This window comes from Tachyglossus aculeatus, chromosome 11 (genome assembly GCF_015852505.1).
Source record: "Tachyglossus aculeatus isolate mTacAcu1 chromosome 11, mTacAcu1.pri, whole genome shotgun sequence".
NCBI classification, from domain to species: Eukaryota; Metazoa; Chordata; class Mammalia; order Monotremata; family Tachyglossidae; genus Tachyglossus; species Tachyglossus aculeatus.
The window spans coordinates 72005374-72030578 of NC_052076.1; the positions used below are offsets into that span (position 1 = coordinate 72005374).

Consider the following 25205-nt stretch of genomic DNA (forward strand, 5'->3'; position numbering starts at 1 on the left):
CCACCCTCTGAAGTCCCTGTGAGATATCAGCACCTGTCAGCTGGGTACCCTGCATCGATCCTCTCCAGCATCTTTCAGCACCTGTGTCAAACAAAGGCAGAGCTAATGCTGCATCACTGGGGCTGGCCAAATAAATTAGCAGACTGCTAAATCAGCAGACCAGGGCTTGCTCTATAGAGTGATGGCACAAATCAAGGCACATTATTATTAACTAGTTGGGCCAATTGAGGACTTGCACAGGTTGGGCTAGCTGAAACAATATCAAAGGTTAATGGGCATCAAGGACACCTGCAACCAAGGCCTGTAGAGTCATTGACTCTTCCCAAGAACTGAAACAGTTATCCAGTAAAAGTGTGTAACATGACCAAATGACCTGCATGATTTTCCCAATCCTCTTCTCTCCTTCCAGGGCCCAGACTGTGAAGGAACCTGAGTAATGAATGGATGAGATATCTTGCCCATGTGAGGGCCCAGGGTAGCTTTGGGGTTTCGATCATTTTTAGCCCTCTTTTCAACTCCCTGTTGCCCCAGGATCCTCCTGTGTCTTGGGAAAGTTAACTCTCATCACCAGGGGAGAGTGCTAACTACAAGTGATTGTTTTATCCTTTAGCCAGTTCTATTTTTATTGCTAAGGCTGCTGAGAGATTTTGGGCTGGCTTCTGCCATTAAAGCATAGGAACTGAGGTGGTGAGCAATGAATATCTCCAGGATCATTTTCCCCTTTGTTCCTGGTACTGAGTTCTAGCTATGCTTCCCCTAGGGAAATGAAAGAGAGCCTGGCAGGGAAGTGGGGAAGAGGATCACTGTCACTGTAGGTTCTGCCCTGTGCCTTGCACTTTCTACCCCAACATAAGCCATAGGGAGAAAAGGCTGGATATCAGTGAGTGGTTTTACAGGTCCACTGTTCCCAGGAGGGAACGGAGAGAATCGTGTTCCATTTGGGGCTTGGGTCTTTCCCCCGACTGTTGCCTTATGTGTTCATTAACAGTATCTAAGAGGAGTGGGCACACCTGAATGTGAGGCCAGTCCCTTATGTCTCATCATCCTTATGGTAGAACTCTAGCAACCATGAGCCCAAGGAAGATCTAGGAATTTCCTTGTGTGGGGAGAGGCAAAGAAGCCAAACAAATATAGGAAAGGCAGAGGAAAGGCACAGAAAACTAAACAGAAGACCACAGTAAATGAACACGCCATTGGAAGAATGTGTGTGATTCTGGTTTTTGTGTTGAAAGAAGGCTGTAAAAAAATTGCAGATGTGATGCAATGGGAAATGCAATGAAGAAAACCAGGTGGCTGGAGCAGTTTCTATATGAGGATAGACTGAAAGGGTTGACACACCAGCCTGGAAAGATGCAGGCTAAGGAAAAGCAGTGTCACCCAGTGGAAAGAACACGGGAAGGGGAGTCAGGAGACCTTGGTTCTAATCCAGATAATACTTCCTGTCTTCCCCTCTCAGGGTCGCACCCGGAGAGTTTCCAGTACTCTACCAGTCTCGTTTATGGAAGGGACAGTCAAGCAGAGGCAATTCCATTCCATTCCTAGCTTGGGCAGTAGCTAGTGAGTGGAAGCCAATCTGCTACAGGTCAAAACTTACCTGTGCTGGGCAGCAGTGGCATGGGAGCTAGTCAAGGTGAAGACTCAAGTTTACTGTGTGAAAGGAGGCAATGGTAAACCATTTCCACATATTTATCAAGAAAACTCTATGGATACAGTACCAGAATGATTGCAGATGGAGGTGAGGAGTTCTGGGAGAGATATGTCCATGGCATAGTTATGGGTCGGGGATGACTCAACAGCATAAGACAAGACAAGACAAGACCACCTACCTACTATGTGGCCTTGAGACAAGTAACTTGTTTTCCTTGTGGCTTAGTTTCTTCTACTGTAAAATAGTTTTACAATTCTTGTTTTTTATGGTATTTGTTAAGCTCTTATTATGTGTCAAATACTGTTCTAAGCACTGGGATAGGTGCATGTAAATTAGTTCAGACAGAGTCCTCATGGGGCTCACACTCTAAGTAGGAGGGAGAATAGGTATCCTTATTTTACAGTGGAGGAAACTGAGGCACAGAAAAGTTAAGATCAAGATCATAGAGAAAGGAATTGGCTGAGCTGGCATTAGAACCCAAGTCCTTCTGACACCCAGGACCATGATTTCTCCACTAGGCCATGGTATTCCCTATTCTCTTTCCCCCGTAGACTTTGAGCCCATGTAGGACTGGGACCATGGGCCATGTTCTCAATCTACACTCACTCCCTTGGTGACCTCATTCGCTCCCACGGCTTCAACTATCATCTCTACGCTGATGACACCCAGATCTACATCTCTGCCCCTGCTCTCTCCCCCTCCCTCCAGGCTCGCATCTCCTCCTGCCTTCAGGACATCTCCATCTGGATGTCCGCCCGCCACCTAAAGCTCAACATGTCAAAGACCGAGCTCCTTGTCTTCCCTCCCAAACCTTGTCCTCTCCCTGACTTTCCCATCTCTGTTGACGGCACTACCATCCTTCCCGTCTCACAAGCCCGCAACCTTGGTGTCATCCTCGACTCCGCTCTCTCATTCACCCCTCACATCCAAGCCGTCACCAAAACCTGCCGGTCTCAGCTCCGCAACATTGCCAAGATCCGCCCTTTCCTCTCCATCCAAACCGCTACCCTGCTCATTCAAGCTCTCATCCTATCCCGTCTGGACTACTGCACTAGCCTTCTCTCTGATCTCCCATCCTCGTGTCTCTCTCCACTTCAATCCATACTTCATGCTGCTGCCCAGATTATCTTTGTCCAGAAACGCTCTGGGCATATTACTCCCCTCCTCAAAAACCTCCAATGGCTACCGATCAATCTGCTCATCAGGCAGAAACTCCTCACCCTGGGCTTCAAGGCTCTCCATCACCTCGCCCCCTCCTACCTCACCTCCCTTCTCTCCTTCTACTGCCCAGCCCGCACCCTCCGCTCCTCCACCACTAATCTCCTCACCGTACCTCGCTCTCGCCTGTCCCGCCATCGACCCCCGGCCCACGTCATCCCCCGGGCCTGGAATGCCCTCCCTCTGCCCATCCGCCAAGCTAGCTCTCTTCCTCCCTTCAAGGCCCTGCTGAGAGCTCACCTCCTCCAGGAGGCCTTCCCAGACTGAGCCCCTTCTTTCCTCTCCCCCTCGTCCCCCTCTCCATCCCCCCGTCTTACCTCCTTCCCTTTCCCACAGCACCTGTATATATGTATATATGGTTGTACATATTTATTACTCTATTTATTTATTTATTTATTTATTTTACTTGTACATTTCTATCCTATTTATCTTATTTTGTTGGTATGTTTGGTTCTGTTCTCTGTCTCCCCCTTTTAGACTGTGAGCCCACTGTTGGGTAGGGTCTGTCTCTATGTGTTGCCAATTTGTACTTCCCAAGCGCTTAGTACAGTGCTCTGCACATAGTAAGTGCTCAATAAATACGATTGATTGATTGATTGATTGATTGACCATGACTTTGAGCCCATGTAGGACTGGGACCATGTTCAATTTACTTTTTTGGTATCTACCCTGGTTCTTAGCACAGTGCTTGGCATAGAGTAAGCACTTAACAAATACCCCAATTATTATTATTAGGGGCATAATTGAAATTTACAAAATGATTAAGGGAGTGGACAGGATCCACAAAGATTTACTGTTCATTACAACAACACAACAGCAACATGAGGGATCACCACTAAAAGCCAGAGGATGGTAAGTTCAAACCAAAATTCTTCCTATATGGAATTCATTCTTGCCTGAAGTTGTGCCCATGGAAAGTATCAGCAGGTTTCAGAGGAGTTTAAGGTAACTGTTTGGAGGAATGGCCCATAATTGGTAACTGAAAGGAAAGTTTGGAATGTAGAGGTGAAAATTTGGAGTTTGGGATGCCCCATCCTTAACCCTGAAGATGGATGCACCCTAGGGCTGCTTGTTGGAGTCAGAATGCCGGAGTGGATGAACCAGGACTCTGATCCAGGATAGCATCACTGAGGGCTAACGATCTGATAGTTATACTGTTTTCTGGATGCTGAGGCCTGGTCCTGAGTTCTGCTCACCCCTCCTCTTTGCCATTGGCAATCTTCCTCTCACAACCTAAGACCCAATCCTTCAGAATCAACTTCCTTCCACTTGGAGGGTTAATCCCTCCTTGCAGATTCTGGATCAGAGGATCCCAGAGATGGTCAGTTGCTCTGTCCCTTTGGATCTAGAGTATTCTAATCTGAACAAAGGGAACACAAACATTAGGGAAATGTTTTGATCAGCCACTTATCCAGGGGTCTGGGTAAATATTCCAGCTATACATCCTGGACCAGAAGAACACTGAGCTTGAGGTTGTCCTTTTTAAAGCTGGTTCCCGTTGAAAGCCCATTTTACTCAATGGGGTAGGTCCTCATTTGGTCACCGTATAAACACCAGGGTTGCTATAGAGAGTTCCCTGGAGAACAGAATCTAGGTGACTTGGCTTTCTCCCTCATCCTCCATGATTCCATGATTCCATGATTCCATGATTCCATGATACCATGATTCCACTCGGATCCATGCCTGCAGCCTCATTATGGGTGTAAAGCAGTATCAGATGCCCAGACCATCAGTTGCAACTCAGGCCTAGCTAACTTGGCTCAAGAGCCTGTGATTGGTACTCTTCCCTTTAGCTTAAGCTGTCACCATATGTGCTTCCCACCTCCCCCCATGGGGTAACTCTCTGCAGCTGTGTGAAGACCTCCCACCCCTTCTCAGGTCAGTGCCATCCCTTCCAGGTGGGGTCTGGGCTTCAAGACCTCTCCCAGGGCCTGACTGTCCCTACAAAGACTGGCAAACACCAAACCCTGATCCTCAGCTAACAGGATTCAATTAATGCATTGTGTTGATTACCATCTGTGTCACAGTTGTCAGGTTTACAGCTGGCACTCAGCTCCCCCATATATCATCTTTGTAATCCACCTGGGAAAAAGGGATATTAAAAAATAACAGATCCTGAATGTAACATGATTTCTTAACATCCCAGAGCTGTACTCTGGCCTCAGAAGAAACTTCACTTCATTCATTCTGGCCAATGAAGAGGAATGAGAAAATCAGGAGACCGGGATGAAAGAGAGAGAGAGAGAGAGAGAGAGAGAGAGAGAGAGAGAGAGAGAGAGAGAGAGAGAGAGAAAGAGAGAGAGAGAGAGAGAGTAATTTTGTGTATCCACATGTGTATTTGAGAAAGTGAGGCATAGATATCAGGCTGAAGATACTGTAGGAGCTTGTGGGAAAGGATGCTCTCATGTTGGTGGCTGGGGGAGCAGGCGGACATTAGTGAGTAAGTTCATAAGGCAACAGGTGCTGGAGATTGGGTGCATGTAGGTGTTACAAGGGATGAAGGTGCAGGGGAAGTGAGTCAGAGAGTATTCCTGGAGTGCCTTGAACAATCAGGGCAGCAGGGAACGGCTAGAATGTTTGTTTGTAATTGCCCATCAAGAGAGCTGAGATTACACTAGTTGTTCTCTGGGATAAAGGACTCAAGAACTGTAGGCAAATCAGTTTCCTTGGACTGAGCTTCCTGGATACATGGGGCTTCAATAGTTGGGGGCTCAATGGGGGAGGGGCTTCTTCAAAAGACATGACCGTAGTATAAATATACTATGTATAGTATATATTATATATGTATATAATATATGTAGTATACATATATATATATATAAATATACTATTCATAGTATTTCCCAACTGCTGCCCCAGCAGCATTCACACTTTGAGAGATGACGTAGATTCGAGGAACGTGAAAAGTATCTACATGAAAAGTAGATATGCCATCATGGATCACACTTTCCTAGGCCCTAGCAGGTACACTGAGCATGCTTCATAGCCAGGGACAGACTCAAGGAGGATGTTTGTACTCTGCCTCTGATTAGTGGATTTGGAGACCTGAAATTCCAAAACCCCATAGCCTCAACTAGAGCACAAGGACTCCTACCACCTCTAAGTAATCAATCAATGGTATTTATTGAGCACTTACTATGTGCAGAGGCCTGTACTAAGCCCTTGGGAGAGTAAAATACAATTGAATTAGCAGGTATGTTCCCTGACCATAATGAGTTTACAGCTTTCTGAAGCCAGGAAGATGCTCCAATACAACCCCAGATTGAAAAGGGGCTGGTCCAACATTTCAAACCTCTCCCCCATCCTACATAGTTCTGAGATTTTCCAGAGAACAGCCAAATGAAGTCAGCTTCTGGCAAGATCTGGGCACAGTAAGAACTGCCTGACCATAATGATTATTGGCTACTGGATTGTGTCCCAAATTCCTTCTGCAGAGATCTAAAGATTTAGAATGATGACCATCTGTCTGAGGATCAGGGAAATTCTGCTCAGGAGAGGCAGATGGACTAGAAAATCCTCCGAAAAATCTTCAGCTGCAGAGATTCAAGCCCAGGCCTTAAGGGATGTCAGAGAAGAGATGAAGAATCTTGATGGCATTAGATCCAGAGTGATGTAGTGGAATTCCAGGCAATCCATTTGGTTTCTAGTTGTTCAGCCCTCATTTCCAGGGAGCTGGACCACTGGCCTGAGATTCTCTTGCTTCAAGCAAAACCATTTTGGCCTCCCCAGTGCTGCATTCTGTGTCATTTAGATGTGCGTTGATAAGTGGGGAAGGTTTGAGCTAGTGGAAAACCATGTATTTAAGGCCAGTTCATCAAGGGAGAGTGGAACAAGTAGCATGGGTTCTGGCCAGAGTAGGCCAGGCCACTGGACCTCTGGCTTTATCTGGGTATCTCCTTTCCATTGGGCATCTCTTTAACTTAACCCAGAGCCACACAGAAACTCAGCAGATGATCATTAATATTACCAACCCCTTCAAGGGCATATTTCTCCACCTTGGTCCAACGGTAGCCAGGAAGGTCCTGAGTTGAAACCTCCAAGGAAGTAAGTATGCCTGGACTTTGTAGGTGTTATTTGCATCAGTGGGAAAGGATTCACTTACTGCATTTTCCATTAAATGAGACACCAGTGGGGTTGTGTTTCCATTGAATCCTAAAGCTGGAAGGCTACCAGGAAAGGTCCTATCAATACCATTTTCCAAAGGAAGAATTCACCTCAAAATCTCAGCTTGTTGTGCTAAAGACTGACAATCTCCTGTGGTTAACCCACTGCCATTTCTTACCTGCTTAGGTTGGGTGGTTCTTTCTAAAGGCTACCATAGATCCCTAAGAGTCAGAGACATCATCACTTTTGTTTAATAGCCCTTCAGGGGGCTTATTCTATGCAATGAGAGCTCTGAAACAAACACAAGTTCATTGCCCAACGTTAGGGTCAGAGTCTTCATGCAGCCTGAGTCCTCCATCACACAAAGAGACTGATGTTCTAGAAAATGGATTAAGTAAGAAATCACTGCTCTTCTTCTTCAACTATTCCCCATCTGCCCTCTGCCCCAACTCCCACCCCTCCTCACCCTATCCTACATTCACAGAATCCAGGAAGCTGTCAGGAAAATCTTAGCTAGGGAGGCAGGCTGCAACTCCTGTTATAAATATGACTTTTCCAGTAAAGTAAGACTTTAATTTAGATCTGTTTGAAGGTCCTCTCTCAATGTATTTTTACTGCTTGTTGCATGAAATCATTGACCTGAATGGCTTTCAATCCAAACCCAAGCTGTGGCCCCAAACCAATCACTCTCCTTTCTCTTTCTCTCATTTCTCAGTGGAATTGATCAATCTCTTGCTCTCTGAATCCAGAGACCAAATTTATGAGTGTTTCTACCTTATTCCCATTTTACAGATGAGGCAACTGAGGCTCAGAGAGGTTGAATGACTTGTTCAATGTCAGATGGCAGAACAGTGGCAGAGGTAGGACCCAAACTCAGGTCTCCTAATTTCCAGTCCTGTCTTCTATCCACTAAACGATGTTGCCTCCCAAAGTTCTAATGAACTATGAATATTACCTTTCCACCAAGTAGTAGTATTTATTGAACACTTATCATGTGCAGAGCACTATGCTAAGCTCTTGGGAGAGTACAATATACAAGAGTTGGTGCACATGTTCCCTGCCCACAAGGAGCTTACAGTTTAGAGTGGGAGAAATATATTAAAATGAATTTCAGATATGTACATGAGTGCTGTGGGAATGAGGGTGGGATGAATTAAAGGTATGAATCTAAGTGCAAGGGTGACACAGAAGGGAGAGGGAGTAGAGGAAATAAGGGCGCAATCAGGGAAGGTTTTTTGGCCCTTGACCCATTGGCTCAGTTTCTCTTCCAAATCCCTAGCATTTGGGAATCTGATTTCTCCTGTCACCCAATCACCAATTTCCTGGTGTTATGTTCAGACTATAAATCTCACACCAAATGAAAAAAAATGCTGCTGTTTTTAAATATAAATGACCCAGCCACAGTAGGACCTTATTAAAATACAAAGAGATTAACAAGGTCTCATTCCTCTCAATTATTAACAATGTACTTGTTCTTCAGAAAAGTACCCATGAAAATTTAAAACAGATGAAAATGGTTGTTCACGTAAAACTGCTCAGTTAATCTGTGAGTAATGTTTTATTCAAAGGCATTAAATGAACACTGCAAGTTTTACTATGGGGTGACCAGTTGGTCTCATAGGAGGTACCAATGGCTGGATCATTAAGGAGATGTTCCTCATGGATAGGGTGCAGAGCAGACCAAGGGTTCCTATGCACACCACACTACTTCATGCCCTGGGTGACTGGGGTTGAGAGCAATCAATCAGTCAATGGCATTTATTGAGTGCTTACTGTGTACAGTGCACTGAAATAAGCACTTTGGAGAGTACAATACCATATTGTTGGTAGATACATTCACTGACCACAAGGAGCTTATATTCATGAGATGGAGGTAAACATTAAAATAAATTATGGATATGTATATAAATGCTGTGGGCCTGAGGGAGGGTTTAATAAAGGGTGCAAATCCAAGTGCACGGACAACATGGAAGGCCATGGGAGAAGAGGAGATGAGGCCTTGTTAGGAGAAAACCTTTTCGAGGAGATGTGCCTCCAATGAGGCTTTGAAGGTGGGGAGAGTCATCATCTGCCGGATAGGAAGAGGGAGATCATTCCTGGTCAGAGGCAGGACATGGACAAGATGTCGATAGTGATATAGATGAGATTGAGGTATATTTAGTAGGTTGGCATTAGAGGAGTGAAATGTGCAGGCTGGGTTGTAGTATTAAATTAGGAAGGTAAGGTAGGAGAGCTCAAGGTGGTTGAGTGCTTTAAAACCAATCGTAAATAGTTTCTGTTTGATGCATAGGTGGATGGGCAACCATCTGAGGTTCTTGAGGAATGGGGAAACATGGACTAAATATTTTTGTAGAAAAATGACCTGGGCAGCAGAGTGAAGTACTGATTGAAGTGGAGAGAGAGAGGAGGCAGGGAGGAGGAGATGTGATTTTAGTAAGGCTTTGAAGGTGAGGAGAGTGATGGTCTGTTGGGTATGAAGGGGGAGGGAGTTCCAGGCCAGAGGCAGAACTTGGGTGAGGGGTCAGTGGTGAGACAGCTGTGATCTAGGAACAGAATTGGTTGGCATTAGAGGTGTGAAGTGTGTAGATTTGGTTGTAGTAGGAAATAAGCCAGATAAGGTAGATGAGGGAGAGGTGATTGAGTGCTTTAAAGCTGGTGGTAAGGAGTTTGGCATGGAGGTGGGTGGGCAGCTGATGGGAAGCTCTTGGACATTCTTGAGGAGTTGGGAGACATAGACTGAAAACTGTTTTAGAGAGTAGCTGGGGAAGTTCACAGGCCAAGACTGGCAGGAGTCTCGGGTCCGACCCTGAAAAGTTGTAGAGAGAATCTGGAGCAGGAGTCTCTTGAGATGGAGGAGAAGGTAGAGGAGACATCTTTTTAGGTGTTTTCTCTCAATGGGAATCCAAGAGCATCATCTTCCTCTTTCTGGTCCTCCTCCTTCTCTTTTTCTAGGTAAGGTATGAACTTTCTTAGGTAGGAGAGCCTGAAGGAACTCCCCAGGGATTGACATTGTGGTGTCTGGTCGACATATAAATTTTAGGGATGCTGTATGCCACCTCTTGGTTCTGGCATCTTAGGTTGGCTCTTGATAACCTCAAGGTCCCCCTGGGGGAGTTGTGGGTCCCACTAGTCCACTACTTGTTGGAGTCACCTCTCTTAGCCCCCTTTGGGACTGGATACCCAGGGGTCCTCCAATAGTACTGGTATATTCCGATTTTTTGGCCAAGGATACATACTGGGAGGGTCCATATCAGTGTTTCCTGAGATTATCCCCATAGGTCACTGCCACTACCCCATATGTCTCAGATAAGAACCCCCAGATGGCCCAAGAAGCACCCAGGTTCAGTTCACCAGTCCTGTTGCCTAAAGGCTTGTTACTGAGGCTCAGAGGAAAGCTAAAGTCCCTCTCCCCAAGGTAATAGTGGTCTTTCTGAAGTTCGTGACTTACATACAAAACTTAGGTGTTTTATCATGTGTCATTTCATTTATTTTTCCTGTGAAATATCACCACTGGAATTAGGTAGCCCTTAGCTTTCAGCATAGATACTATCAAAAACCAGACAGTAGTTTGGAACAAGCCCTGCTGTTCATCAATCAATCAATCAGTGACATTTATTGTGTGATAATTGTGTATAGAACACTACACTAAGCTCTTGGGAAAGCATAATGCAACAGAGTTGGTAGGCACAATCCCTGGCCACAAAGAACTTATAACCTACAGCAGGAGGCAGACCTGAAAATACATAAAGGGATTGGGGAAATATTAATGGTCCCGTGGTTCTGAGTTCTAGTTCTAGTTCCTGTTCTGCTTCCGGTGAAAGTTTCTGACTCCTGGAATCACTAAGGCATTCCATGAAGTGCTGAAGTGCTGAAACCTTTTGGAGGAGATGTGCCTCCAATGAGGCTTTGAAGGTGGGGAGAGTCATCATCTGCTGGATAGGAAGAGGGAGAACATTTCTGGTCAGAGGCAGGACATGGGCAAGATGTCGATAATGAGATAGATGAGATTGAGGTATATTTAGTAGGTTGGCATTAAAGGAGTGAAATGTGCAGGCTGGGTTGTAGTATTAAATCAGGAAGGTAAGGTAGGAGAGGTCAAGGTGGTTGAGTGCTTTAAAGCCAATCGTAAATAGTTTCTGTTTGATGCATAGGTGGATGGGCAACCATTTGAGGTTCTTGAGGAATGGGGAAACACGGACTAAATATTTTTGTAGAAAAATGACCTGGGCAGCAGAGTGAAGTACCGACTGAAGTGGAGAGAGAGAGGAGGCAGGGAGGAGGAGATGTGATTTTAGTAAGGCTTTGAAGGTGAGGAGAGTGGTGGTCTGTTGGGTATGAAGGGGGAGGGAGTTCCAGGCCAGAGGCAGAACTTGGGTGAGGGGTCAAAAGAATAGCTGGTTTACACAGGCAACAAAGGCTGTCGTGGCCACCATGGTAACCACCTACCAGCTACCACAAGGTCTTAAGGCACAACACTGGCTCAATGATTTGGTCTTTAGAGTCATATTGGACCACATTAAAAGAAAACAAATTTGCTTGCTCCTTGCAAGGTGATCCCCTCCCCCTGGCCCCATCAGCTGCTCATTGTTCTCCATGTTCCAGTGAGAATCCGACTGGCAGGGACACCAGAGTTCCAGAAGGGCTTCACAAATCATTAGAATTAGAATTCATTTCTCCACATAGATTCTCGGGCCTGAAGCCCATCAGTTATTCCAGATGGGAAACTCCGTCTTCATCCTTAATACTGGAACAGCATGATCTTAAACTCCTCTAGAATTTATTCCCACCTTAACCCAGGAGAAACTCCTCCCCCAAAACCATTATTGCTGTACTTAGCAGATTTCCTGTGGTCCCACTGGCCAAAGGGTCTTCCCTAGAATCCCTCTGTGTTGACCCCTCATCCTTCTAGGGGAGCACTAGTCCCCTGTTGCTTTCCCTCTCCAATGCTTGGATAAGACTTTCATTCATTCATTCAATCAATCATATTTATTGAGTGCTTATTGTGTGCAGAGCACTGTACTAAGAGTTGGGGGGAGTACAATATAACAATAAATAGACACATTTCCTGCCCACAACAAGCTTACAGTCTAGAGGTGGAGACATATATTAATATAAATAAATAAATTACAGATATTTACATAAGTGCTGTGGAGTTTCTCCCTGCATCCTGGTTTCCCAAATGCCTAACAAGGAGTGTTGTCCTCTCTTCTAGTCCTGCTCCTTCAGGCCAAAAGGCAGAGATAGAGTTTCCTCCTTAGCCAGTTTCCTCTCCTTACCCAAATTCTCCCCTGCATTGGCTCTGCTCCAGTTGATGCCAGTGGGTGCCTGATTGATACCCTATGCAAATGAACTTTCCCTCTGGGAGAAGTACTAAGGAATGCACAATTTCATGCTCCAGAAACTTCTGGACTCTCCCCACTACTCCCCTAAGTGTGGGGTTACCTTAGGTTGACAGTCCTACTCACCTATCCAGAAGTCCACAGCTGCCTTTTAAAGTTTTGTCAAGCTTGGAGCCCTCCGAATTTCCAGTATCAATGTATTGATTCTCCTAACAGGTTCTTTTCCTACAATTCAGCCTTATCTGGTTGCCTAAGCTAGTCAGTCCAAATACACCCATTCATCTGTCACAAACTTATTTCCTCTTCCTCACCATTTACCCCTCCCTCTCTCCTCCTTCTGGTCCCCCTGGCTCCTTCATTATTCCTGTTAAGTTTTTGCGAAGGCGGCAAAAGGACTAGCAGATTGGTTTTCTCCATCAAATGGAAAAGGTCTCCTGCTAAGGAAAAGATTCCAGTGATTTTAGGGGTAGGAAAAAGATACTTTCTCCAACAAAATGCCCATGGAACCAATGATGATGCATTAAGACTCACAAAAAAGGAAACATTAGCTGAGAGAAACAATTTGGGGGATACTGGTATATCAGGAGTGACTGGAGCCAAGTGGTATAAATCTAGGAAGGCTTCTTGGGTGCAGAGGATTTTAAAGAGGTCTTTGGAAGAGGCAGGAAAGGGAGAAGGGACAATTCTTTCAAGGAAGGGGAATAGCTAGAACAATGAATAACCTGGAAGTAAGAATAATGTGTATGATGATCTCGACCAGGTATTTCCAATTTCATATTGAACGGAGGGAAAAGAGGGGGAAAGGGGATTTTTGACATATTAAGGATAAGGTGCCAGTAGGTTACCGAGGTGGAGATAACATGGAGATAGGAAAACATACACGACTGTGAAGTAGGTGAAAGAACAGGGCTGGAAATTTGATAGTCGTCAGCTTACAGGTGATAGCTGAAACCGTATAATTCTATTTATTTTGATGGTATTGACACCTGTCTACTTCTTTCGTTTTGTTGTAAGTCTCCCCCTTCTAGACTGTGAGCCCGTTGTTGGGTAGGGACCGTCTCTATATGTTGCCGATTTGTACTTCCCAAGCGCTTAGTTCAGTGCTCTGCCCACAGTAAGTGCTCAATAAATTCGATTGAATGAATGAATGAATGAATATGTCCTCAAAAACCTCCAGTGGTTGCCCATCCACCTCCATATCAAACAGAAACTCTTCACCATGGCTTTAAAGCACTCCATCACCTTGCCAGCTCCTAGCTCACCTCACCATTCTCCTACTACAACCCAGCCCTCACACTTAAATCCTCTAATGCCAACCTTCTCACTGTGCCTCAATTCCGTCTATCTCACCACCCATCCCTCGCCTATGTCCTGCCTCTGGCCTGGAATGCCTTCCCTCCTCAAATCTGACAGACAATTACTCTCTCCCTCTTCAAAGCCTTATTGAAGGCACATCTCCTCCAAGAGGCCTTCCCTGACTAAGCCCCTCTTTCCTCTTCTCCCATGCCCTTCTGCATCACCCTCACTTGCTCCCTTTGTTCATCCCCCATCCCAGCCTCAGAGCACTTATGTACATATCTGTAAATTATTTATTTATTTTGTCTATTTCTCACCTCTTGATTGTGAGCTCATTGTGGGAAGGGAATGTATCTGTTTATTGCTATATTGTACTCGCCCAAGCACTTAGTACAGTGCTGTACACATAGTAAGTGCTCAATAAATATGATTGAATGAATGAAGTGTCAAAAGTAGTCAAGAAGTCTAGGAGGTTTAAGGCAGAATACGGTCATACTGGCCCATTGGATGCAGCCAGTAGGAAGTTTTTGGATATCTTCTCGAGCAGTATCCCTGTAGAGTGAAGTGAACAAAAACCTTATTGCAACAGATCCAGAAAAGAGTTAATGGAGAGGAAATGAAGGTAACAGCTGACGTAAGCCCATACAAAGAATTTGGCTAGGGACAGTAAGAAGGAATAAAGGAGGTAGATAAATGGTACAGTGGGGTCCAGTGATTTAATTAGTATGGGGGAAGCTCAAAGATGTTTGAAGGGAGTGGGGAAGAAATCAGAAGAGAATGAGAGATTGAAGCTGTAATAGAAGGAAGGGTGGAAGCAATAATTTTAAGAGGTGAAAGGAAACAAGATCCAAGGCACAAGAAGGAGAGTTTGATTTTTAAGAGCAGGTGGGAGCCAGCTGAGGTAGAAGAGAATTTTGAGATGTGGGCGCAGGAGAGCTTTGAAGGAATCCCATGGGGAGTTTGTGTTCAAATAATTCTACTGTGCCTACAAAACAGTCAGTAAAGCCAGTGGGGGAAGAGGAGGGGAGGTGTGGAGCCTAGAAGTTTCTGGAAAACATAGAGGAACAGTCTGCAAGGATCCCTGGGAGGGGATCCTCATGGATTATATAGAAACATGCTCATTTGCCCCTACTCCTAGTGAGTCTATGGACACTTTTAGAATTGATAGGGCAGCTCTCCATTTCCTCCCTTGGGCCTTGGTTTCCTCACCTCTAGGAGACAAATAATAAATCCTGCACACAATCTGTTTTGAAACTCATTTGTTGGGGAAATGTAAAGGGCAGAAAGCAGAAGGAGCAGTAAGTATGGGAAGAGTTAGGCGAAACCAGCAGGTGGGGAAACTCTTAATCTGATACACTCTATCTGGTTTTCCTATGAAGTGTTTATGCTAATCCTATCATATGCTTAATGGGCTGATATAAATCCCATCATGCCAGGACTTCTGATAAGCAAGACTGTTCCAATAAGGCAGATCTTGGAGAAATGTTAAACCCAAGAAATCTTTGCCAGCATAAGGTGCCACCTACCTCTATCCTGGCAGTCGTCCCTCTGCTCTTAATATGGTTGGCAGGAGAGCTGCTGGGTAGGTCTGCTGCCCATGTTTCAGCCATCTCCCAACCCCTCCCCTTCCCCCCCCGCCCCCCGAGTAAAGCAATAGGGAGAAAGAGAAAAGGTGTCAGTTGTGCAGGAAGAAATTTAGTCCTGGCCAAGCCTTATTTCTAGTAATGGAGTAGAAGTGTGCTGGAGGTTAGAGCTCTTTGCTTTGCTTTCTTCCACTCCCTACAGGATGGGGTCAAACATATCGTTTTTAGGAAATGTAGGATTGGGAGGGGGACTAAGCAAATTACCTAGTGATCCCCAACAGTCACTGAAAATTCAAAGGCACAGTTTCAGGGCCAGAATTGCTCCCTGTCCACCCATTCTCTAAGTAAACAGTCACCGATCAGGCCTCTTCTTTCTCGACTCTTACTCACACATAAACAGCCACAGAAGAGACACCTCAGGGTTGAATGCATATTCATGATGTGACTCTATAGCAACCATCCCACTCTGGCAGATGCTATGAGCCTTGCTCAGACCCTGTGGGAGAGTCAAGCAGCTGGAGCAAAGGTGGAGGCTCTTGAGCCTGGAGGGGATGTGGGGAATGGGTTGTCTGGGTACAGGCTGACTGAAGAGAAACTTAAAAGGATAGTGGGTGCAGGCTATGCTGAAATTGGGCTAGTGACACTGTGTCTACATCTTAATTTTTTCCAAAGTTATGTCACTCTCTGCAGACCTGAGGGTTCCCAGAGACTAAATGAGGCATGGGAGCTGGAGACCAAGACCAGAACCACTATTTTGGGGGAGCTCTGGGGCAGGAAGTTTGCTGAAATCAGTCCAGAAAGTCCCAGAACAGCCTTGAGTTGGAGGGGATTGTTCTGGAAAACCGGGGATTGAGTGGTTCTTGTCTTTACCCCCAGGAGGTGGGAATTGTTTGGCTTATATTTCCAGGGTCCCTTTAGTCTGGAGTTTGTCTAGCCAAAGCGAAGAATAGGGCAGTGCATCAACAGAGCCTCCTTCTCCCTCTGGGTTGGCTAGGTCTCTCTGGAGCACCAGTGAAGAATCCTACCCAATATAATCAATTCAGACTATTTCAACCTCATTTCTTCCAGGGCAGGCCCTCTCACTCTCCCATAGTGAATCATTGTAACCTAAGTTTTAGGAAACTCCAATTCCACTCCGCCCTTGTCAGAGAGACCAAAAGAAGACAGTATGAGGATCATTCTGGTTTGGACAAGAGCCCTCCACCATCTGGAATGAATAAAATGTTAATTAAGAGCAGGATGAGCTTACTGGTGGTGATCCATGACTGACATGCAAAGACACCTGGACCTTTTGGAAATCATAACACCAGAGATAGTGGAGTTGACAGACGCCCTAACCAAGCATCAAGACAGGTGGCCCAGTGGGGAGGTGGCTCCCTACAGGATGACTTCTTGCCCTTAGTCTTGCCCAGTTTTAAGGACAATATCTCAAGGAATGGAGATTGCTCATTACTTCTGGGGGATAGTTCTGAACTCTGATAAAGAGTTTTAGATTTGTTTCTAAGGCTTACCAACCCATATTTTTTTTTTACCATCACACCCTCTTACCCGGAGGCAAAATATTACATTTCAAAATGCTTTACAATTCTCCTGTTGGAAAGAGCACGGGCTTTGGATCCATGGATCATGGGTTCAAATCCCAGCTCCGCCAATTGTCAGCTGTGTGGCTTTGGACAAGTCACTTAACTTCTCTGTGCCTCACTTACCTCATCTATAAAATGGAGATTAAGACTGTGAGCCCCCCGTGGGGCAACCTTATCACCTTGTAACCTCCTCAGCGCTTATAACAGTGCTTTGCACATAGTAAATGCTTAATAAATGCCACTGTTATTATTATTATTATTATCATCATATCATTTATTGCTTGCCTATTGTGTACAGAGACTGTACTAGAATCTTGGTAACATGCAACTAGACTGTAAACTTCTTGAGGGCAGGGAATGTGTCTGTTTATTGTTATATCATACTCTCCCAAGCACTTATGATGGAATGAATCAACTCAAATAAAAGGCATGGTTCTTGCCCTAGAACAATCTAATGTCCTGTATTGTTCTTCCCATTGGACAAGTAAGCGAGTGGCTAATTGTAAGTCTTTTTTAATGGGCAAGTCAAGGATAACTTTTCCTCTCATTTCCAGAGTCCTTATATGTCTCCCTTCAGAACTTATTTTAAACTAAAGCTAAGGGAGACACCAAACCTGGAATCTCCACCCATACACTGAAGGAAGAAGGAAGCTGATTGAGTTCATGGCTCTCAGGAAGAAAAATCCTGTGAGTTTTGGGTCGAGGGACTGAGCATTTATAGATAATGTGTCTAAATGAAAGAGGGTCCAAGCTTAGTTGATATCCTATGTGAAATCACAGCCAGAGATGTATCTGAACACTCTTTTTTTCTGCTTTCAACTTTGCATTGGAATCAGAACACCAAGTGGACAAAAACTATCAATAAATGCCAAGTTGTGAGGTAAAGCACAGCTCACTTAGCTATTTCTCCATTGATTTTTGCCTGCTTTTGTTGAGGAAGCTGCATCTGTAAGTAGTGATAAATCCATTAGACAAACACAATGCTCCATTATTCACATAACACCTACAACCCCCTGGGATGTGAGCCACAGGAAAATGGGATGGGATGGCAGGACCAGGGAGAGAAAGGCTACTCAAAACTATCTCGCTTCTCATTTTTTCTGGAGGATGGTTGATGTAGAGAGATGTAATTCTCCATATGTCTGGATGAAATGTGCTAGTGTTCCTGAGTGTAGGGTTATGTAGAGTTATGTAGCCCCCAAAACTCTGCCATTGGCTGGGAATCTAAGGGGTATAATTTTACTATAAACTAAGAGCACATTACTGCTCTGCAATATCAGTGATCTGGAACTTCCTTCCCCTTTGTATCTGACAGGCCACCACTTCTCCCATCTTCAAAGTCCTACTAAAATCATAGCTCTACCAAGAGGCCTTCCCAGATTAAACCCTCATGTTACCTATTCTCCCTCCCTTCTATGTTGCTGATGCACTTGGGTCTATACCTCTTAAGCACTTTGATATTTATCCCACCCCCAGCCCCACAGCACTTATGTACATATCTTTATTCTCTGTCATTTCCCCTATCTATAATTTATTTTAATATCTGTTTCCCACTGTAGATTGTAAACTCCTTGTGGGCAGTGGTTATGTCTACCTACTCTATTGTATTGTAGTCTCCCAAACAATTAGTACAGTGCTTTGTACCCAGTAAGCACTCAATAAATATGATTTATTAGTTGGTTAATTTATGTTCCAGGAAGAAGCAGGTTGGCTTAGGACAGCAGGGGTTAAACTTTAAATCTTGAGCCATTTCCAGATATTTTAAAGTTAAAGTTAAAGTGGGGCCTCCTCATAAACCTGATTTGTGGCACTTTGCTTCTGGTATGAAAATTCCTAAATGAGTTCTTTTCCAACAATCAGTACAAGCAATGGTCCTGGCTTAGGTCACCATCAAAGCAAAGCACTTCCAAGTCAGATCTGATTTTTCCCCAATCCTTTGATCTGGGGCAGTGCTGATGGCAAACAATTGTAGTAATGATCCATCAATCAATTGCATTTATTGACCACTTACACTGTGCAGCACTGTACTAAGAGCATCGGAGAAAACGATAGTAGGCATGATCCCTGCTTTCAAGGAGCTTACAATTTAGCAAGGGAAATTGACACTAAGATAAATTACCAATAAATTACCTAGTTCAAAGGCAAATATATATGAGTGCTTATGTATATAAGCAAAAACTCTCACTATTGGCTTCAAAGCTCTCCATCACCTTGCCCCCTCCTACCTCACCTCCTTTCTTGTCTTCAGCCCAGCCTACATACTCCACTCCTTGTGTGCTAACCTTCTCCTGTGCCTCGTTCTTGCCTGTCCCTCCGTCAACCCCTGGCCCACGTCCTACCTCTGGCCTGGAATGCCCTCCCTCCTCAAATCCCCCAAACTAGCAAACTGCCCCCTTCAAAGCCCTACTGAAAGCTCACCTCCTCCAGGAGGCCTTCCCAGACTAAGTCCCCCTTTTCCTCTGCCTCTTCCTCTGTCTCTCTTTATTGCTGAATTGTACTTTCCAAGTGCTTAGAATAGTATTCTGCACACAGTAAGTGCTCAATAAATACTATTTAACGAATGAATGAATGAAAGTGCTGGGGTGGTGGGGAACAACAAAGAACATGTGGAGGAGAGGGAAATGGCAGGACAAGGATTTCTTAGCATAAAGTGCTGTTCCTCCAGGCCTCTTACTAACAACAACAACAACAACAACAACAATAATAATAATAATAATAATAATAATAATTGTTAAGCACTTACTACGTGTTGGGCGCTGTACTAAGAGCTGGGGTGGAGGAGATATAAGTAAATCATGTTGGACACAGTCCCTGTCTCACGTCAAGCTCACAGTTCTAATCCTCATTTTACAGATGTTGCAACTGAGGCACAGAGAAGTGAAGTGATTTGCCCAAGGTCACTCAGCAGACAAGTGGCAGAGCTGGGATTAGAACCCAGGTCCTTTTGACTCCCAGGTCCATCCTCTATTCATGGTCTATTAGACCACGCTGCTCACACTGCTCTTACTTCCTTCTACTTGTCCCTAGCATTTCCTCCTATCATGGGATCTAATCCCAGCTCCACCACTTGTCAGCTATGTGACTTTGGGCAAGTCACTTAACTTCTCTGAGCCTCAGTTACCTCATCTGTAAAATGGGGATTATGACTGTGATCCCCATGTGGGACAACCTGATCACCTTGTATTTTCCCCCCAGTGCTTAGAACAGTGCTTTGCACATAGTAAGTGCTTAACAAATGCCATTATCATTATTATCTTGTGATTCTTGAATAGCCACCAATCCCTTGCCCACATCCTCCCTCTGCTGAGAACTCCTTCCCCCTTCATCTAATAGCAACCAAATCCATATTTTGGAAGTGTCCCTTGGTTGGGAGTCTGTGTAGTTCTTGTGAAAGGGCCATGGTTGGGTCAGCTAGCATGGCCTTCTTGGGCTGACTCACTGGGAAATGTTTCCCTGCCCTTTCAATATTGCCATTAACAATAGCTTTCCTAGTGGTGATGGGATGATCTAGTCTTCTTCTCCATTTTGTTTTTATGGATTGTATCCCATCATCCTTTTGTGTTCTATTTACTACTGTAGGTAGTAATATTTACTAATATTTACTATTGTGTGCCTCCTGATACCTGGCTTTTTGTTTTACTGCCAGGACCTGCCTGCCCATCCCATTCTCCTGCTCTTTCCAGTATTCTCCATACATGTACTTTGAGTACCCCCAACATTGGCTGTAAGACCTCTGAACCTCAGTATCCAGACTCCGTATCAATTAATGCTCCCTCCATGGCAGGAGTTTTCCCTTAACTCAGCAGGAATACTTTAGAGAAGCAGCATGGCTCAGTGGAAAGAGCAAGGGCTTTGGAGTCATAGGTCATGGGTTCAAATCCCGGCTCTGCCAATTGTCAGCTGTGCGACTTTGGGCAAATCACTTAACTTCCCTGTGCCTCAGTGACCATATCTATAAATGGGGATTAAGACTGTGAGCATCCCATGGGACAACCTGATCATCTTGTAACCTCCCCAGAGCTTAGGACAGTGCTTTGCACATAGTAAATGCTTAATAAATGCCATCATTATTATTATTTAGTTGGCTAGGGGCTGCTGGAGCAAGAGGAAGGGCAATGTACAGTGGAAAGTTGGAAAGTAGGAGGAAAGTCCTTTCAGTCAACCATCTCCTCTGGACTGTAAGCTCGTTGTGGGGAGGGAATGTGTCTGTTAATTGTTGTATTGTATTCTCTCAAGTGCTTAGTACAGTGATCTGCACACAGTAAGTCCTCAATAAATATGATTGAGTGAATGAAAAGTGAGGGGAAGCCCAAAGGTCCCTGCACTTCCCATAGTTGATTCCAGGATATTTAGGCTACCAAGGCCACCTAAGATTGTTTAATCTAATTTTGTTAGCAGGGTGATCATCATGTTAGTTTGTTGATAGTTGATTCCATAGTTGATTCCAGGATATTTAGGCTACCAAGGCCACCTAAGATTGTTTAATCTAATTTTGTTAGCAGGGTGATCATCATGTTAGTTTGCGTTAGCCACATTCAAATTTTCTAACACCATCCAATCCTGGCCCATCTCTCCCAATCCTTGCCAATTCCCGGGGATAATACAAGCACAATCAGGATTCCCCAATGCATACAAATATCCTCAAAATGCAAGATCAAAATGTTAGAAAGGGGAGAGAGAATATGAGAAAATATGTGTGTGTGTGTGTGTGTGTGTGTGTGTGTCTGTGTGAGATAGATTTTTTCCATTTCTCTAACTGTTGCTTGATTTCCTTCTCCCCTTCTACAGTGTAAGCTCCTTATGGGCAGGGAGGGTGTCTACCATTTTAGCGGTGTTTAATATTACTAAAATCTGCCCTTTCCTCTCCATCCAAACGGCTACCACATTAATACAATCATTCATCCTATCCTGCCTAGATTATTGCATCAGCCTCCTTTCTGACCTCCCAACCTCCTGCTTCTCCCCACCCCAGTCCATATTTCACTTCACTGTCTGGATCATCTTTCTACAGAAAAGTTCAGGACATGTCACCCCCTTCCTCAAAAATCTCCAGTAGTTGCCTATCCACCTCTGTATCAAACAAATACTCCTCGCCCTTGCTTTAAAGCACTCTATCACCTTGCCCCCTCCTACCTCATCTCACTTCTATCCTGCAACCCAACCCACACACTTTGCTCCTCTAGTGCTAACCTTCTCACTGTGCCTCCAGCTCACCTGTCTCACTGCCAACAGTGGCCCATGCCCTACCTCTGGCTTGGAATGCCCTCCCTCCTCAAATCCCCAGACAATTACTCTCCCTCCTTTCAAAGCCTTACTGAAGGCACATCTTCTCCAAGAGGTATTCCCAGATTTAGTCCCACTTTTCCTCATCTCTCACTCCCTTGTGCTGCCCTGACTTCCTCCCTTTGCTCTTCCACCTTCTTCCTGACCTACAGCACTTATGTATATATCTGTAATTTTTCTGTAATTTTATTTATTTATATTGATGTCTGTCTCCCCACCCCTCTCTAGTCTGTGAGCTTGCTGTGGGCAGGGATTGTCACTCTTCATTGTTGTAATGTACTTTTCCAAGCTCATAGTACAGTGCTTTGCACACAGTAAGTGCTAATAAATATGACTGAATGAATGAATGCATGAATGAATACCAACTCTGTTATGCTTTCCCAAGAACTTAGTACAGTGCTTTGCATACAATAAGTGCTCAATAAATATCATTGATTGACTAAATGACTTACTTTACAGTTGATCTGATTACTCTTTGGCTCCATCTTCTCTACTTCACAAGTCCATAATTCTCGACTCATCTCTCTCATTCAACCCACGTGTTCGATCTATCACCAAGTTCTATCATCAGTTCTACCGTCACAACATCACTAAAATCCATTCTTTCCTCTCCATCCAAACTGCTACCATGCTAATCCAAACATTTATCCTATTCCACTTTGATTAGTGTATCAGCCTCCTTGCTGACCTCCCTGCCTTCTACCTCTCCCCACCTCAGTCCATACTTCATTCTGTTGCCTGGATCATTTTTCTACAAAATCATTCGGTCAATGTTTTACCACTCCTCAAGAATCTCCAGTGGTTGTCCATCCACCTCTGCATCAAGCAGGAACTCCTTACGATTGGCTTTAAAGCACACAACCAGCTCACCCCTCCTTGCTACGTCCTTAATCTCCTACTACAAACCAGCTCACACACTTTGTTCCTCTAACGCCAACCTACTCATTGAAACTTAGTATCATTTATCTTGCCGCTGATCCCTTGCCCATGTCCTGCCTCTGGTCTGGAACTCCCTCCCTCTTCATATCCAATAGTTGTTCACTCTTCCCACCTTCATAGCCTTTTTAAAAATACATTTCCTCCAAGAGACCTTTCCCACCTAAGCCTTCATTTCCTCTTCTCCCACTCTTTCCTGTGTCATTCTAGCACGAGGGTTTGCACCTCTCCCCCTCAGCCTCATGCACTTATGCACATATTTGTAATTTAATTTATTTATATTAGTGTCTGTCTCCCCTTCTTGACTGTAAACTCATTGTGTGCAGGGAACATGCCTATCAACTCTGTTATGTTGTACTCTCCAAAGTGCTTAGTACAGTACTTTGCACATAGTAAGTGCTCAATAAATACCATTGATTATTTAATTGGTTTATTGATTAGGTATGCACTATTTTGCCATGGTTGAGAAGTACTACATTGGTGATAAGCAAGTAAGCAAATAAATAAATGAATAAATATTATGCAAAGAGTATCCAGCCCTGCATTATGTTCAGGTGAGAGTTTATCACAGTTTTTTAATGATGTTGTGAGGATGATGAAAGAGCCCAGATCTCAAAGTCAAGGGATCTAGGTTGTGGGCAAGTCACTTCACTTCTCTGTGCCTCAGTTTCCTCATCTATGAAATGAAGATTAAATTCCTACTTTCCCTCTCTTTTGGACTGTGAGCCTCCTGTGGGAGAAGGTCTATGTACAATCTGTTTTGTATCTACCCCAGCTCTAAGTTCAGTGCTGGCACAGAGTAAGCACTTAAAGCATACCACAATTATTATTATCATTATGATGATAATGGAAATGAAGATGATGATGATGATGGTGATGGTGATGAAGGATAAGTTACAAAGAATTAGAACTCTTCAGTTGTAAAGATGTGGGCTAATGGAGGACATGATTGAAATGTCTGAAATAATGAAATTTGTGGACATAGCCAAATTAGAATTACTGTTCCTTTGAATCCCAACACCAGGATAAACGACTACCCCAATGAAACATAATAATACTAACAATAATAATAATTACAATTGTGGTTTTTGTTAAGTGCTTACTATGGATCAAGCACTATACTAAGTTCTGGGGTAATACAAGATACAAGATAATCAGGTCCTACATGGAGCTCACTGTCTAAATAGGAGGGGGAACAGGTATTGAGTCCCCATTTTAAAGATGAGGAAACTGAGGCACAGAGAAGTGAAATGACTTCCCCAAGATCACACAGTAGACAGATAGTAGATCTGGAATTAGAACCCAGGTCCTCTGACACCCAGGCCTGTGCTTTTTCCAATAATAATGATGGTATTTGTTAAGCACTTACTATGTTACAGCACTGTTCTAAGCGCCGATAGGTCACACTGCTTCTCCATCCTACATTAGCACTACCTCTACAATGAACTACATATAAAAAACGCCACATAGATATTGCTGCTATTGTATGCCCATGGGGGTGGGGATTGCAGTGGGACAAGAGTAGAGAGAAGAGGAGAGGGGGTTGAGACAAAAAGGTGAATGAATTGTATCAAATGTAACTAAACCAGGTGGAATATACAGAAGGCGGAAGGTGCAAAACAAATAATAAAACCTTTCCTTCTCCTACATAGACATTGCAACAGAAGCAAGTTATGTAGACAGAATATTAGTTTAAAGAAGGATCTGGAGTGATACACAGATGAGATCTATAGTGGGTTTCTAGAGGGAAAATTAGGGAGGTAAAATAGTTTTTTTACTATTCATGATGATGGATGTTTTGGAGGACAAACATAATAATAATAATAATTATGGTATTTGTTAAGCACTTACTTTGTGCCAAGCACCGTTCTAAGCACCGGGGTAGATACAAGGTAGTCAGGTTGTCCCATGTGGGTCTCACAATCTAAATCCCCATTTTTCAGATGAGGTAACTGAGGCCCAGAGAAGTGATTTGCCCGAAGTCACACAACAGATAAATAGCGGAGCTGGAATTAGAACACATGATCTTTTGAGTCCCAGGTCTGTGCTGTATCCACTACACCATGCTGCTTCTCCAAGCATGGTTTCTCCAAGCATCCTCTGGACAGAATACTAGGATGACTAGATTAATAAACTGTCACACTGTGATCGATGATGTCAATGATGACAATAGTAGTAATGATGTGTTCCAATATTAAGCCATTCCTACTGTAGT

At 44.2% G+C, this 25205-nt stretch overlaps 1 non-coding gene across 1 annotated transcript; it reads left to right on the plus strand.

Annotated features, from left to right (window-relative positions):
* The first annotated feature begins 1446 nt into the window (after window positions 1-1446).
* On the plus strand, window positions 1447-1584 carry LOC119935283. The gene has a single exon (XR_005453170.1). It is a non-coding gene; the product is annotated as a small nucleolar RNA SNORA7 (small nucleolar RNA).
* The last annotated feature ends 23621 nt before the right edge of the window (window positions 1585-25205 follow it).